We start from the raw sequence: 17,874 nt of genomic DNA, 5'->3' as shown, positions 1-17,874 counted from the left end.
GAGAAAGGACATGAGGAAACTTTCTGGGGCAAAGGAAATGGTTTACATTTTGTTAGAGTTTTGGATTACACACGTATATACATTTGTTAAAACTTTTCTGACGTGCAGTTAAGACTTGTGCATTATATTTTATGTAACATTTCATCAAAAGAAAGACTATTAAACAAATAGGGAACTCTTTCATGTTATGAATGACTTATTTAAGAAAAAGTGTACTGGTGTCTGCAATTTATTTTAAAATGTACCCAACAAATGGAGATGGATTGGTGAATATTTACAGTGATATACAGATAGATCAATATATGATGAAGTATTAGTAAAGTATTAATATAAGAATTTGGGGTGTAAGTGTACAGAAGCTCACAGTAACTTTTTATTTATTTATTATATATTCGGCATGTTTTCTGGTAAGGTATTGCTACTTGCTTAAATTTCATTTCTATTAAAACCCAAATTTCACATTCCTTGTTATTGGCAACAAACTATCATAAATGCATCTTACCTATAACTTTATGGTAATATATATTTTAAAAGAGAAAACAAAATATATTTTATTTACAGATTAAACCTGAGACAAATATTTCAGCTAAGGTCAATGGACTAATATTTAGATAAACAAACAAGGAGAAATAGAACGACTTTGAAATTGTTACTGTTACAGTCTAAAATTAAACTATGAAAATTAAAGGAACAAAATTCTTATTAAAAATGTTGTCTTATAGAAACATAAATATTCCGTTTTCCTCACACAGTAAAATGATTTATACAATCCTGAGATTGTAAATACTTGTAAACACTGCCAAAATTATTTTTTTAAAAAACCTGGAGAAATTTTATCTTGATATTGCTTTGACATTCTAATTTTGCTATGAATTTTACTCTTTCATAAAGTGGAATCAAAATTTAAAATATTGTTGGTTAGTTTTAGTTCCAGATTAGAAAATCAAAAAGTGAAAATGGCCTAAATAAAAACAGTTTTAATTTAAAACAAATTTTACAAAGTAAAATTCGAAAAATTCGCCTAATCAGGAAAACAAAATTCATAATTATCTCTTGCAATGAAGAATATCAAACTGCTGTATGCAATGAAAATTATTTATGGTTACATCAGAAAAATACAATGTGATGAATTATTTTTAGTGGGATCTCTCTAAGGCTTTTTCCTTCTTACTAAGATATTCAAAGACAACAGTTAAGAAACTTGTGCAATAACTGGGCATTTGTCATCAATAAATATGATTTAGAGTTCTGAATATATCCTCCTTGCCCAAATATTTTCAAAGGCTGAGGTCTCAATATGAGTTATGTTTTAGCTTTTCTGAAGTAGTAGATAAAATCCCCAAATCTCAGTGGTTTATGACAATATTTTTTTTCACCCACATCTCACATAAGTTGTATTCAGCTGTGGCTCTGCTAAATAGGTCCCCTCATTCCTATACCATCTTTTAGATATTCCACTTTCACTATAGAGGATGAGAACAAGAGAACTTGCCAAACTTAGAGCTTCTGCTCTGGAATACCATATCTGTTCATCTGCCACACATAGAAAGCAATAAAGGACTCAAAAGCAAAAGTCCTGTGGCCAGCACATAATCTAAGGAATAGGAAACCAATACCTTTTAAAGTAAAACAAATTTGTTGAATTTGGAGAGAAATTTAACAGGGAAAAAGAAGTATCACCATAGAATGAAATTACTGTTTTCTTTCTTCAGGAGATGATTTCCCTGTTTCCTCTCAGTACTTTACTATTAAGTAAAAGGGTACTCAAAATAAAAGAACTAAGCTCTTGCCTATGACATCTATCAGAAAGCATAACATCAATGGGAACAGAAGTAGAGACAAAAATATTAAAATAAAAAATAAAAATGTACACAATATACAAGAAAAAGAAAGTATGCAAAAGAAACAAGCTACAAACAAACTGGAAAAAAAGTCACTTTCTCAAGCCTTAAAAGATCATTACACTAAGTTCTTAAAACTGGGGTACCTGGGTGGCTCAGTTGGTTAAGCCTCTGTCTTTGACTCAGGTCATAATCTCTGGGTCCTGGGATCAAGTCAGGAGTCAGGCTCCCTGCTCAGCTCAGCAGGGAGTCTGCTTCTCCCTCATGCTTTGCCCCTCCCCCTACTTATCTGCGGGCTCCCAAATAAATAAAATCTTTAAAAGGAAGGAAGGGCAGGAAGAAAGAAAGAAAGAAAGAGAGAGAGAGAGAGAGAGAGAGAGAGAGAAAGAAAGAAAGAAAGAAAGAAGAAAGAAAGAAAGAGAAAGAAAGAAAGAAAGAAAGAAAGAAAGAAAGAAAGAAAGAAAGAAAGAAAAAGAAAGAAAGAAAGAAAGAAAGAAAAGAGTGAGCAAAAGGGAATTGAAAATGAGCTCAATTAATGGTAGGGAAGAATAATATAGAATGAATCGCTTACTATGAAATTCCAGCCTGTTAGCCTGCAAAATCAAAATTTTGGACAAATAAATAAATCATATATATATGAAAACAATCAAATTTAAAATTAGTTCTGAGATTACACCCCATAGAAAAATTACTGACTTTGAAAACCCTCCTCAGAAATCTACAAGAAGACACCAACCTTACTTTCAGTTTAAAACCAACATAAGGGGTGTCTGCGTGGCTCAGGGTTTGGGCCTCTGCCTTAAGCTCAGGGTGTGATCCTGGAGTCCCAGGATGGAGTCCAGGGATAGAGTCCAGCATCTGGCTCCTCGCAGAGACCCTCCTTCTCCCTCTGCCTGTGTCTCTGCCTCTCTCTGTGTGTTTCTCATGAATAAAAAAAATCTTAAAAAAAAAAGAAAGAAAACCAGCATAAGTACTTTTTTGTTGTTTTTTTTTTAATAAATATTTTAATGTCAACAATAAAATTCTACTCAATTTTTATACTGAACTTCCATAGTTGCTAAAGGAAAATTCCCTTCATTGAATTGGAGAATTGTAAGAGAGATTTGCCCAGTGTTTAAAATACCAAGAAGAAACTGAATGGATATACTTAGTGAATCTACTTTAAAGAATAACTGCCAGCATCATTGCACAATATAATGTACTTCAAGTGTTCATCATCGAAGTCGGTTATGTATACAGCAGATTAATGCTAAAAAAGATTCTCTTCACTTGACTTAATGAAACTCTTACAGTATAAGAGCTTGCAAAATGAATTCAAAGAAAAATATCAAATACCATGTAAATTGGATGAATTCAAAATCCCTTTTGGAAGTTTGGGAAAAATTGTTTCCTTACTGATTTTCATACTTTACTGAAGAGAAACCTGAGAAAATAAAATTAGATTTAATTACCAAAGATACCTTCCATAAAATCACTTTGGAGAATCTGAGAGTAAAATTTTCCCCTTCTTCCCAGAAAAAAAAAAAATTTTTACATATCATTTCAAAGTTATCTTTCCTGAACTTTTTCCTATGAAAGAAAAATTGTACTGTAAACTTAACCTTAAAAGCTACCTATACCATCGTTTATCTTCTACACTACCAAGGTACCAAAAAGCAGGCTCATGATTTGCAGAAAAATATTATATGATAATGAAAAACAATCTTTCAAAGAATTTTTCTTCTAAATTCATTATTTCTTTGGTCACTTTCTAAAAGAATTTCAAATATCACTCAATGGCTCCTCTGGTTCAAGATGGCATCCTCAGCAAACAGATCTGTTTCTCTCCTACTGCCCAAACCTTATTATAATAACAATGCACAAGAAAAGAATATACAAATGTATTTAAAACTGGAGGGAGAACTTATTATTTGTGGAATACCTACCATAAATTCAAAACCTTTTCTAACATCTGTGGATTTGTGCCAGGGCTTTGCTCTCACAGAGCTTTTATTCAGGTGTGAAAGTTACAAATACATTTAAAAATGAACTGGGAAAATATCAGAATCACCAAAGGTGCCACATAGAGAATTACCGTGTGAGTGCAAGGGACTTAGAAGCCATCTTGGATGAGGTATTTAGAAATAACCTCTCCAAAAAGATAAGAAAATATCTCAGAACACAGAATAGAATCATTCCATAGACAAAACAAGGATCATTTAACAATAACAATAGAATAAAACTGAATACCACAGACTAAGGACCACACACAAACTTGGATGCTTACAGTGATGGGAGGGAGTAGGGCAAAGTAATTGCGAATGTATCAAAGTGACTGGGAAGAAATGAGCATAAGCCTCATCAAAAGGGAGAAGTTATTCCTCTTCCTACCAATTATAACCACATAGAAATGTGGGCCCCATACTAGCAGCCCTCCCATTTTTCTAGAAAAGAAAAACAAAGCAGAATATATGAAATATCTCCATTTTCACATATTGGCTATTAGTTTGATTTCCTTTAAAAATAGTCACCACGTGGGTAAAAGCTAATACCTCTGAATAATTAGATATGGCCCTCCAGCCAACAGTTTTCAACTTGTATAATTTAAACACTGATTATGGGAAGTAGCCTAGAGCTGGCAATATTGAGAGGGCAAGAGAGAGAAAAAGAGAAGTGTAAGAGCACTGATTTCCTCCTACTACTCCAGAAAACTCAAGAGATACTATCTCAAATCTGTGGATTAGCAAATACAAATTTAAGTACAATTTAAGCTGTTAAGTTTATTCAATAAAAGGATTAAAATATAATAATATGACTAATAAAAATGTGAGAAAGAGTGAGGAGAAAAAGTTAGCAGAGATAATGAACTCTGTTCCTTATCAGTAGTAAAAGTCTATACCGTCCATAGGCTCAATTTGGTCAAGAAATAAAGCATACCTTTTATGCTTATGTGTTTCCAAGAAATGTGAAAACATTGCCTATAGTATAATTATGTCCTCAAAATTTGAACATAATTTTTTTAAGTGAAGATCACATATTTTTATTTTTAAAAATTGTGTTTTTCTTTTAAGTGTATTTTTTTCTTTAAAAAAAAAAGAGAAAGGGAGAAAGTGTACCCATATCATTTAGAGTTATGGAGATAACCATTGCAAGAACTTCTAATAGGATGTCAACAGTTACTATTTCTGAGGAAGGTTGGACTAGATGAGAGAAAGTAAAGATCCTAAAGGTACTTCAACTTTGGGGTGCCTGGGTGGCACAGTTGGTTAAGCAACAGTCTGTTGGTTTTGGCTCAGGTTGTGATCTCAGGGGTTATGAGATCAAGCCTGCAGGGTCTACCTAAGTTTCTCCTTCTTGCTCTGCCCCTCCCCCCCCTAAAATAAATAAATCTTTAAAAAAAATACTTCAACTTTCAATTTCATGCCATTTTGGAAAGTTTAAAACTTTATTTCCATGCATAAGTATTATTTTTCAAGCAAAAGAACTTAAAGCATTAAATTGGTATACAGTATTTTATGATCAGATTTGAACAGGATGAATGTGTTTGTCTTAAATGAAGCAATAATACTGTTCTGTACCTTTACATCGTCTCTTAAATAAGTCATCAAAATACAACCAAAGTTTAGGCTTGATTTAAAAAAAAAATCTTAATATCTAAATGCTTTCTCTAGTCAGAAATTAAAATTCTCTACTACATGAGCTTTTCCTCTTTGTTTTGGCTGACAGGAAAGCTACAGCCAAGATCAGTGCCCCAATTCTACGAATCACCTCACCCTGGGTGTCTGTTCACCTCATTCCCTCTGCTATATTTGGAGATCTTTTCCTTCTATTCCTAATGGCATTATTTTGCATTATGCCTAATCTCATAAGCCACTTCAAATCTTTTCAGAAATAGGCAGGATGTAAATTCTAAGGAAAGAAGATAAAACAAAAAGGTTTAAAATTTGAAAAACTTTTAAGAACCTCTCTGGTCACCTAAATGTAGCCTTTTGGTTCAAAATTTATAAAATTGAGAAATTTTATATAAAAGCCACAAAATACAAACTGCCTTTAAAAATAAAGTCTGTTAAAAAAAAAAATTGGGCAGCCTGGGTGGCTCAGCGGTTTAGCCCAGGGCGTGATCCTGGAGACCCGGGATCGAGTTCCACGTCGGGCTCCCTGCATGGAGCCTGCTTCTCCCTCTGCCTGTGTCTCTCCCTCTCCCTCTCTCTCTCTCTCTCTCTCTCTGTTTCTCACTAATAATAAATAAATCTAAAAAAAAAACCCACAAAATGAAAAATAGTAAGAGTGCTCATGTAGGGATCCCTGGGTGGCGCAGCGGTTTGGCGCCTGCCTTTGGCCCAGGGCGCGATCCTGGAGACCCAGGATCGAATCCCACGTCGGGCTCCCGGTGCATGGAGCCTGCTTCTCCCTCTGCCTATGTCTCTGCCTCTCTCTCTCTCTCTGTGTGTGTAACTATCATGAATAAATAAATAAAATCTTTAAAAAAAAAAAAAAAAAAAAAGAGTGCTCATGTATAGTTACGTATTCATTAGTAGAAAGATTATAATAAGCAACATCAATGTAATACTTTCAAATACTTTTTCAAAGTCATAACAAAGTCCACATATTATTTTTAAAAACATAAATTATATTAAAGTATATTAATTCTATTACATATGGTATATGTAATTCTATTATATATACATATATACACATACATATATTCTCTTTAAATAAACACACATATATTCTCTTTATTTTTGAGGATCATTTTTTATAATTGAGTTACCTATGCTTGGGTTTATTTCTCTGGCACGTACACTCTTAATAGCCTCAATACCTCAATCAGTTCTTTTATTGTTTTTCTCTAAGGTAAGAAAGATTCTGTAATTATTTTGTGAATCATTTTATCTTTAATTACTTTGTGCTGTTTCTTACATAAAAACTTTTGTAGGGAAAAGATTGGATTTGGATTTTTGTCTTTAGTTTTTGAAACCAGAGCTTTAATCACAATTTTCTAATTAAGTAAATGAAACATTAGCTAATGATTCACATGACTGTGAAAAAGCTCTATCCAAATGCAACTGCTACTCTTTAGAAGTCTTTTTAATAGCCACTTATTGCTATTGCCATTTTTTTTCAGAAGACCTGATCTGATTCTTATTCACTATGTTTTCCCTAAAAATAGATTAGCTGAGTTTAAGAAAAACTCATCATTATTCAACACTTCTCTTTGGCTAGAACAATTCCAGTCCTATTCAGGCAAGCTCAGAAAACATTTTATCTGTAGGAATTTGAAACTTTGGTTTGGGTTTAAACTCAAAAACTAAATTGCCCTTGTATTTCTTCTGATTAGTCTCACAAACAATTGTATAAAAATCAGCTAGACTACACAATGACCTGATTTCATCATTTATCAAGATGATAAAATCATCAGAACTAAATCAGCTATACCTAGGTTACATTTTTTAGGTGATGCAGATTGGTGCTGTTATAAGCAATAGTAGGACAAAATAATGCAATCAAGATATTCACAAATGTATACATTGCTCACATTATCTTCACATGTAAAACTTAGTTTAGAAAATTCAGATACTAGAGACTAAAAAATGTATAAACAATAAGACCGATTTATGCTTTTACATCCTACTGTTTAGCCTATCAAAAATATATGGTAGCATCTATTAAGACATCCTATGAATAAATATTTTAACCACTTAACAAAATTATTAGTAGTCATTTTGAGTCTTTTTCTGACTTCTAACAAATCAGTCATCCAGGGCTTTAGAAGTCACAAAGTAGAAAAATCAGTATTTGAAAGACATCAATTCCTCCTTAGTATCCTGTCTGGCCGCTTCTTGTAGCTAGGACTACAGATCACCCACCTTCTATCTCAGCCTCAATCCAGCATCTTAAACCAGTTGTGACCTTAAGCAGAATAAGGTCAATTGTACCATTCTGCAATTTAGTATAAGATTACTGGTAATATTAATACTTCAAATCAGAATTGTTTAGGCTTTCTTTCCTACACTCAAATTTTAGTCCTTATTGTCCTGCATGGTTTCCCGTGTTTCTATCCATTTGGTTAACCAGGATGCTATAGGCTTGGTTTGGATTCCATGCCTAGACATTGACTCTTTACTATATACCCATCCTAGGCTCCTATGTTGAGCTTCCTCTAAGAGGGAAGGATAATAAGGGAAGCAGACTAATTAGAAACTTTGATCCATTTTTGGTAGACTCCCAAAGCTACCCATTCCAGCTCCTTTGCCTAGACTTCTCTGAGCAGAAAGATTGACTAGAAGAGAAATCAGGAACTTTTTACCACTCTTGTTAGACTCCCAAGATCTATGACTTTGAATGTAAACAAGTCACTTGGATGATAAATAAAGTCTAGGCAGTGTTTAGCAGGCACATCTAAACATATTTACGTTATTCTCTCCCTGACATCATGTACAAAGTATGTTGGATTGGGTACCATAGTTCTGAGGCAGACTATATTTTCTAAAGATGTCTATAACAATAGCCCTGATTCTACATGCTCTTGTGAAATACGGCCTTGGTATTCCTCCATTAAGATATGGAATCTATTTATCAACCCCCTTAAATTTGATCAGGCCCAAAACTAGTTTAACCAATAGAATACAGTAAAAGTGATATTATGCCAGTCTTAGCATAGTCTTGAATTGGCCTAGAAAAGTTCACTTTAAGTATCTTGAAGGTCAGTTACCATGTGAAAAACGTGAGCAACTCACCCTATCATGTAATGAGAACCCCAAGCCATGTGGAAAGGTTGGAAGATGTGACAGAAAGAAAGAGAGAAACCAGGCAGCTCAAAAGCACTAGATACGCACAAGAAAAAAGTCACCCGGAACAGTTGCACCCAGTGGGACTTTCAGATGACTCAGGTACCAGCTGCTATCTGCATGCAGCCACCCTAGAGTCTAAGTGAGAAAAGTTAACATTTGAGCCCTGTCAACCACAGAATCATGGGAAACAGTAATAAATTGTTTTAAATCTCTATTTGCAGGGTGATTTTTACATAGATAACCTGACCTGCAGTATTCATGAATCCAAGGTTTTATAAAATCTTCAACGACAGCTTCTACAAGACTTCATTGTATGCATATGGATTAAAAGATTTAAAAATGCGGGCAGCCCCGGTGGCCCAGCAGTTTAGCGCCGCCTTCAGCCCAGGGTGTGATCCTGGAGACCCGGGATCGAGTCCCACATCCGGCTCCCTGCATGGAGGCTGCTTCTTCCTCTGTCTGTGTCTTTCCCTCTCTCTCTCTCTCTCAAATAAATACATAAAATAATCTTAAAAAAAAAGATTTAAAAATACAACTTCCCAAGCAATGCCCTAAATATAATGCTACTAGGCATATGTAAGGAGACAATCATAAAGAGTGTATAGAAAAATAACATAAAACATTAAATTTCAGTGGCTTTCAACCTTTCTCAGCTGAAATACACTATCATTTGCATCTAATCACTACTCTAATAAAAACTACATATGAGGAAAGAAGCATACAGAATAAGGGTGAACAGGCAGCAGCAAGAATTTTATCTTGAAAAGCCCCCCAGACCATTTGTGATCATCTCTTCCATCTGTCAATCATTACTGAAATATTTAACAGAAATTAAAGTATATTCACATGCTTCCTTATCCATAGTGAATGATGCTTAGTGAGTTTTAAAAGGAACTAATCAGGGATATTGATTTATACAATTCCATAATAAAGTAGTAGTCATTTCTAACCAAACTATATTGTGAGACTTTTTCTAGTTCCACATATCATGAAATATAATCCATAAAATTTTGATATTAATAATCCCAGTTCCATTACTTGCTAGCAGTATAACCTTAGGCAAATTATTTAATCTCTTTGTGCCTCAATTCTATCATCTGCAAAAATAGGAATAATGTTGGTCCATACCTCTTAGGGTAAGGAAGATTAAGTTGGTTAATAAAGTACTGTAACAGTTTCTGGAAGTAGTAGGCACCATATAAGTTTTAGTATTATTATTATTTCATCTCATTCGTTGTTTTAGGAGCACTTGATTGATTATAGAATGACTAACAAACCCTGATACCAAATGGATTTCACTAGACAAATGGCCTAAATTCTTAGAAATTAGATAAATGGAAAGCATTTGTTAAATAGGATTCTAAGTAGTGATTACTCTTATTGCTTTTTTGACCTATTTTATAAAAGCAAGCAGGACAGTTGGATTCCAATTCATTGCATAACTTTTAAGGGTGATACCCTAACCCAGAAATGTCAAAGGGAGCTGACCAAATGAAGGAGTATGCTGCCTTGTCCAAAATGAACACCAGGATCTCAGCTCACTTACTGAGGAGCTTCATTTGGACTTTAAAAGGGAGTGTAGGGAAGTCTGGGTGGCTCAGCAGTTGAGCATTTGCCTTTGGCTCAGGGCATGATCCTGGGGTTCTGGGACTGAGTCTGCATCAGGCTTCCTGCGTGGAGCCTGCTTCTCCCTCTGTGTCTCTGCCTCTCTCTCTCTTCTCTGTGTCTCTCATGAATAAATAAATAAAATCTTTTTTTAAAAATAAAATTAAATAAATAAATAAATAAAAAGGAGTGTAGTTGTCCCCTGAAATGTACTTTACCGGTCAAACAGTTGATGCAGTAAAAAAGCAGTCATCAAAGTTGAAGGCAATTAAGATTCAGATCCCATCTCCATCATTCCAAAAAGCAAGCACCAAAGACAGTTTGCTAGAGTTTTGCCATTTCTTTTAGGAGAACAAGATAGGAATGCTGCATACGTAGTTTATGCTTCATGATTCAGTGCTTCTTGCCTCTAACTGCTGAAGCTGAGAGGCTCAATATTCACAAAAGGAAAACACTAACAATAACAGACTTGCTAGTTCTTTATCCAACATCCATTCTCCCCTCCTGCCTTAGTAACTGAATGCCAGCTTTAAAAACATCAAGTATGTATTATCAACATTTTATTTTAATTTAAAATGTGTAAGGGCAGACTTCCTCTCCTTTTGATACAGTGCCAAAGTCCTTTCTTTGAATGTCTGTTGATTGTAATCCTCCATTATCCTTCTTGCATAAACCACACTCATAATTCATATTCTAAACTTTCCAGGTTCAGCTTCTTTCAAGAGGAAAGAAGACATTTGGGAAACAATAAATGTACCCCCTTTTCACAGTTTGACAACTTTTTTTCTAGGCTTTTACAATTATATCCCTACATCTAATATGACAGTATTTTTTTAATAAAATTTGCCTTCACGATGCATTTCCAAAGTGTGAACTTTATTTTCATAAAAACAAAGACTTTATTTTTCCCCACTTAAATATTTATTATGAGTTTAGTTAAATGATATCATCATTTAGTTAAATGATATATCGACATGTCAGGAGTATACAAGTATGGAAGCAAATAAAACCTAATCTTATAAAAAAAAAATCTCAATTAAAGGGACCAAAAGGGGTAGCCCGGGTGGCTCAGGGGTTTAGTGCTGCCTTCAGCCCAGGGTATGATCCTGGAGACCCTGGATTGAGTCCCCTGTTGGGCTCCCTGCATGGAGCCTGCATCCTCCCTCTGCCTGTGTCAATGACTCTCTCTCTCCTCTCCGTGTTTCTCATGAATAAATAAATAAAATCTTTTAAAAAAATAACAAAAATAATAAAAATAAATAAATAAAGGGACAAAAAGTGAACAGCCTAATTTGATTCAAGCCTCATAACTATGGTGATCTATGGTGACTCAGCACACCTATTCAGTATTAGAACATTTGAGAGAGAATGGAGAATTTAGTTTTATCTAACAAGTGATTAAGTAGAGTTTGGATATTAGAGATTTTACCATAAGAAATATTTGCCATCTCTTCTCAATCATAGAGTTTTATTTTTAATTATGAATTTCTCAGCCTGTCTTATCTCTCTGTTGTTGGTGTTTAAAGGGGAAAAAAATATCCCTGAGACAAAATCTCATGTCTTTATTTCTAAAAGGATTCTCAGCTATTAGTTACTCTGATGGGCTGAATTTCATTCCCTAAAAACTCATGTTGAAGTTCTAACCTGGTACCCTAGAATATGACCTTATTTGGAAATGAGGTCATTGCAGATGTAATTAGTTAAGATGAAGTCAGGCTTATGTAGGGTGGTCCCCTAATCCAATATGAATGGTGTCCTTATAAAAAAGGGGGAAATGTGAAGACAGAAACACCCACAGGGAGAATACCATGTGAACATGAAACAGCGAGGGAGATATTGCATCTCCGAGACAAAGAATGACAGATGCCAGAAAATGCCAGAAAACCACTACAGGTTAGAAGAGAAACATGGGACAGATTCTCCCATATAGTCCTCAGAAACCAGTCATGTAAATTCCTTGATCTCAGACTTCTAGTCTCCCGAACTGTGAAACAACAAAGTTCTGTTGTTCAAGCCACCTGCTTTGTGGTACTTTGTTATGGCAGCACAAGGAAACTAAAAGTTGCTCTTTGGACCAGTTTATCCTTAGGATAGAGTCATGGTAAGCTAAAATCTGATTCCATCTGATTTCTACTTGTCCTTTTCTACTTTTCATATTTAATAGGCAAAATATTCTCTTATTTCTTCATATGATATCCTTTCAAGCTCTTTCACTACCCTGGTCTCTCTTCTCCTAATGTATCCCTAAATTTAGTCTGGTGCCTAAAACTGAAAATGGCATATGGTCTGGCTAATGCAAAGTAGAGCAAAGAATGAATCACCCTTGTTCCAGACACGATTCTTTCAAGTGATACAGCCCAAGGTGGCAATTTTGGCAACCACATTAATCTGTTTACCCACATTAAATGAAAATCTTAGTTTCCACACATACTTCTCCTAAGGCATGTCTTCTGTATTTTGTCCTTGTTGACACTGAAGCTTTTTTTGGGGGGTGAGGGAGTCCATGAATAAAACTTTAATGTTTATTCCTGCGAACCCTCATTTTGTTGCTCTGTCCCATCATTCTAGCATACTGAGTTTGACTTGGAACCTAATTCAATCAAGTCACTGGAGAAAGAGCTGAAATGTAGGGCAAGGGCAGATTCCCTAAGTCATGTTACAGAAACTTTCTCCAAGCCAGCATTTATCTGTTAAATAGCAAACTGGGATATACCTTATCAATCAGTTACCAGGAAACATAGCTGTACTAACACCAAGCCCATATCTCTTCACAGGTTTCAAGAAACTTCCAATTACTTTAATAAAATCCAGATAAGCTTTATATCTACCCTTCCTCTTATCTACCAGCCTAGCAATTCTGTCAAAAAAAAAAAAAAAGGAAATGGTACTAGTTTGGCATCACTTGTTCTTGGAGAAAGCAGACTGACTCTTAGTGATCCCTGTTAAGGAATGTAACACATTTCTTCATTTCTTGAGAAATTGACTTCCAAATTTAGCTAAAATCATATCAAAATTCATTATGTGGTTTTTTTCTTCATAAATCTAAATGAGCTGCAAAGTTTAGCATATTTAATATAATCATGATAAAATTAAATCTTAGTTCATTTTAGGAAGTCAACCTGAAATTGCCTAAGTGATGAATAAAGAATGTTTTTCAATGAAAAATACATTTCTAGCTTGCAGGACTGCAGTTGTTTTGATCATGTAAAAAAGAAGCTACATGCTTTTGAAAAAAAAATGTGGCTTATCTTAGAATTGAATTAGTGACTTAGAACTTCAGTGCTATCTTCCTAATAGCTATCTGGAGCACTTTTTCCTGGTCGCACCTCTAATTCTTCATTTACCCTCTTTCCTTAAATAGTTACTTGGCTCAATCCCTCAGTTCCTTCTAGGATTTTGTTTAAAACAGCCCTACCCCCTCTCTTAAAAAAAGCATACTTCATCGCTTTCTATCCCCTTTATTTTTTTGGTAACACTTATCACTTGGTGTTTTTATGTTTGCTTGTTTATTTATATATGTTCTATCTCTTTCACTAGAATACAAACTATATAACAGTAAATATATTATATAGATATATAAATATCTTTTTATATTTTTTTTCATATCTATGTGCCTAAGGTTTGTGCCTGGCACTTAGCAAGTTCTCAACAAATATTTATTGAATGATGAATAAACAAATGCTCAAACATCCCAATGATACTGTTAAATAAGCACATCATAACCAGAACAGAAAGCGGAAATGGAAAAGAGGACCCAATCAAAAAACCAAATCACAATTGAAATAAAACTCTTCAAATATGTTACAAATTAATTAAATGTAAAATTATTCAATTAAAACTATAATATTTTAGATGCATGCTTACTCTTTAAGAGACATAATCTATAAGTATAAAATGATATAATTATCCAACAATATTATCACATTAATTGCTTACAAAATATCACCATGTTTGTAATTAATGTTTATTTTCTCATTTATTATATAAAGTTCCTTCTTTATTCATGTTCTAGAATAAGATCTGATTCAGGAAGAAACTGAGTCTCAGCTGTCTGCTCTCTTTATCTTCCATTATATCTTGAACCTCTCATCTTTACCATGTTGGAATTCAGATAGATAGATAGATAGATAGATAGATAGATAGATAGATAGATATCTTAACTACCTATGCTATGAGTCACTATCTTTTACAATCAAAAAAAAAGGGGGGGGGAAGTTCTTTAAATGTGTGGTTATTTAAATAAGTGTCCAGTTTGGGTTTGACTTGAGTTGTCAACATTTTCTTGGTTTATATTAATAGTATGGCATTTAATATTCATTAGAAATTCATAATGTCTTTGAACAGTGGAAAATGACTACTAATCTCCTATTGACAATGCCTGAGTGTCCCAAGGTTCATTTAAATGAGAAGAAAATGTGGTACTACTAAATATGGCACAAAACTATAAAAAATTTACTCTCCTCAATGAAATGTGAGGAGAGTGCACAGAAGTTACTTTAATGTGGTGTTGAAACTGAACCAACCAGCCAAACTAATGAGTAAATAAGCAGCTGATGGATATATGTAATATTTATTAATCAAATTATTCTAGTGTCAAGTAAACAACCAATACCTTATAATGTAAGGTAATGTAATGTAAATGCTACCTTACATTCTACAGAATACTCTCACATAGTTTCAATTCCAATACGAGTTAACTCCATCAGTAGATACCACTTTTAGAATACAAATTTCTCCAGGATGCCCCAGCCTTTGCATTAGGAAAAAAGTTTTTACAATGTTGATCCTTTAAAATAGGTAAGACAGCAAGAGCACTCTCATTCTTTGTCATTTGCATTTAATGGAGAAGGGAGATGACTGACCAGTATGTGGTGTGGAAGAGCTATGAGGTCTAGGGAATGTGAGGACAATCAGTCGCTGTAATGAGGTCAAAATCTTTCTGTCCATCTTGACTGGGAACTTCAAAATGATACTGGCTGATCTTTGCATTTTAGACCATTCTATAGAAAGTCTAAGGGGATCTTGTTGTTCATGAACCCTGTATCAAAAGTTTTTGTGATAGAGTGATACTGAATGGTGATTAATTGCATTGGAACTAGAGTGCATGTAAGTATATGAATGTAAAAATACCTTCATCAACAGATTAATTATAAAGCAGATCATAACTCTGAAACATGGTACAGAATGAAGCTCACATTTTCTATGCTGCATTAAGGAGCAAACATGTGGGAAAGTTTACAGCTATTTATTTCCTTCTGAGCATTACGTTGATTGATGTTAGTGTATTAACCCAGGTAAGCAAGTTTTAAAGCAAGAAAAAAAAAAAATAATGGTTTTGCTATTGGCTATTTTAATCAACCAGAGCTGAAAAGAGAGGGAAAAATTAATAGTAATGAAAAGTGCTGAGGAAAAAACATATTTATCTGTCTATAAAGTCTGTTGCAAGGTTTTCCTATTTTAAAACAGCATTATTGAGCAGGCTGTGTTAACTTTGCCTTTTGGCAACTTAAGTAAAAGAAAACATTTCAGTTGCTGTGATGGAAAGTAGTGTTTACCACTATCGTTTATATTTAACATATCATAGTCATTTTTAAAGTGATTTTATTTGTCATGTTGAGATATTGTTTTGTTTTGTTTTTGAAGGCTTATTTATTTACTTTTATAGAGAGAGCAATGTGCTTAGGGAAGTGTGCATGCCAAGCAGGGGGAGGGGCAGAGGAAGAGGGAGAGAAAGAATCTCAAGCAGACTGCTGCTGAGCGTGGAGCAGGATCGGGGCTCCACCTCAGGACCCTAAGAGATCATGACCTGAGCCAAAATCAAGAGCCAGAAACTTAACCGACTGAGCTACCCAGGTGCCCTCAGATATTGCTTTTTTTTCTTTTCATTTTGAACTGGTCAATTCTAAGAATCAATTCTAAACAGACCATTGTTTTTTAAGAGTCTGCTCTAAAAAATTATGAACATAAAAGTGAGATGAGGAAACAAACATTACAGAAGGCTGGGCTACATCCCTCATGAAATGTAACATGTAGATATAATTTAATAAATATAAAACATGTAAATTTCCATTTTTCAGCCTACTAAAAAAATGATATGGCTGCCTATTTTACTGGTCTTTAAGATTCTAAAATGCTTAGAGGAAATTTAATTCAAATGTTATTACAAAGTAAAAAATAATAAAAAAGAATTAGTAAAAGATTTGTCAAAGATGATAGTACAATCCCTTCTTTTTATTTTTGGAAAGAAGAAAGGTTTATAATTCATTTTAATTTTACTTTGCTTGCTACCAGTAAGTTTCTCATTTGTTCAGAAATTATATGGATTCTATGGATGTGCTCATGAATGAGACTTTTCTTGATGGAAAGTGAAGTCATCATATTAGAAGAGTCCCCATGAGGGAATTAGTTATCTTTTTGCTTCCTGGTAGTATCTTTTTTTTTCTTTTTAGATTTCCTTAAAAGTTAGGCTCAAATGTTTCCAGAAATAGATATTTCACCTTAGCAACAAACTCCCTTGCAATCAGTAGTGCACAGGGAAAGGACACAGACTGTATGGTCAAACAGATCTTAGTGACTAGACGAAAAAAAATATTCCAAGAGGAGAGAAAAGTGAAAGGAATAGTAGGTGGTTAAGAATTTAAGCAAAGAGATGGAAGAAGAGAAAGAGAGAGAGCATATGGAAAAAAACCATTCATGTATTGTGATAAAAACTAAGAGAATCTCATTTTAATATTTATTTTATATCCCATCCTTTTCTTGAGTGTGTTAATAGAACAAGAATATTTAGTACTATCAAATGCTTAACTTCTTTTTTCGGGAAAATAAAAAGCCTATTGAGGTAATTACTGACATTTCAAATAAGACTAGACTTACATTCTACTCACATCTAGAAACCTTTTTTCCAAAATCATTATAAGGTGCACCTTTTATAAAATATCTACATTGTTTTGAGACTCATGCACATGGGTAAAGAAGTAGCTTACCATGTGATGTTCTTGGAGAAAAGTGAGCCAAAGCTTACTACATTATTAAAGTGATAGTCTTAACTAAATTAGTTGCTGCAAAAAGAAAAAAAGGAAAGGAAAAAAATAAAATAAAATAAATAAATTAGTTGCTGCAAGGTAGTTTTTCAATCTCACACATTAGAAATTAACCACAAATCCAACAGTAGAGGAATCATCCAGAAAACTTTTTGCTGTATTCTGGAAATAATCTCTTACAAAAATATGACAAGGAAACTGCATTCTGTAAGTAAGACAAATTCTACAGCATATTTTGCCCACACTGGGTATATTTTTGCTTTTCTAGTAGAGAGGAAATGAAAAATCCTTTTGCTTAAAATATCACCTGCAGTCATTCAACCTTGCAAAACCCTTTGCTGGATAGAGATGTGTTTATTCAGCTTTTCAGTGTATTGCGAGTTAGGATTAAGAGTTCTATAGAAACTTCAATGACATAAAAAAAAAATGTTTCCTCATCCTTGTAGCAGTCACGCAGTGACATGCAGTGGTGTTGTTTGTATGACCTTGAGAATCTAATTTCTAAAATTGGTGAAGTACTGGCTTTGTGTCCAGTGTACTTAGTTCATAATAACAGGTAGTCCTCACCCTTCAATAACTCTGATCCCATTCCATTTCAGTTGTTCATCATGGATGTGG

Source organism: Nyctereutes procyonoides, unplaced genomic scaffold (genome assembly GCF_905146905.1).
Source record: "Nyctereutes procyonoides isolate TBG_1078 unplaced genomic scaffold, NYPRO_anot_genome, whole genome shotgun sequence".
Taxonomy (NCBI): Eukaryota; Metazoa; Chordata; class Mammalia; order Carnivora; family Canidae; genus Nyctereutes; species Nyctereutes procyonoides.
This window is presented reverse-complemented; position numbering follows the sequence as displayed.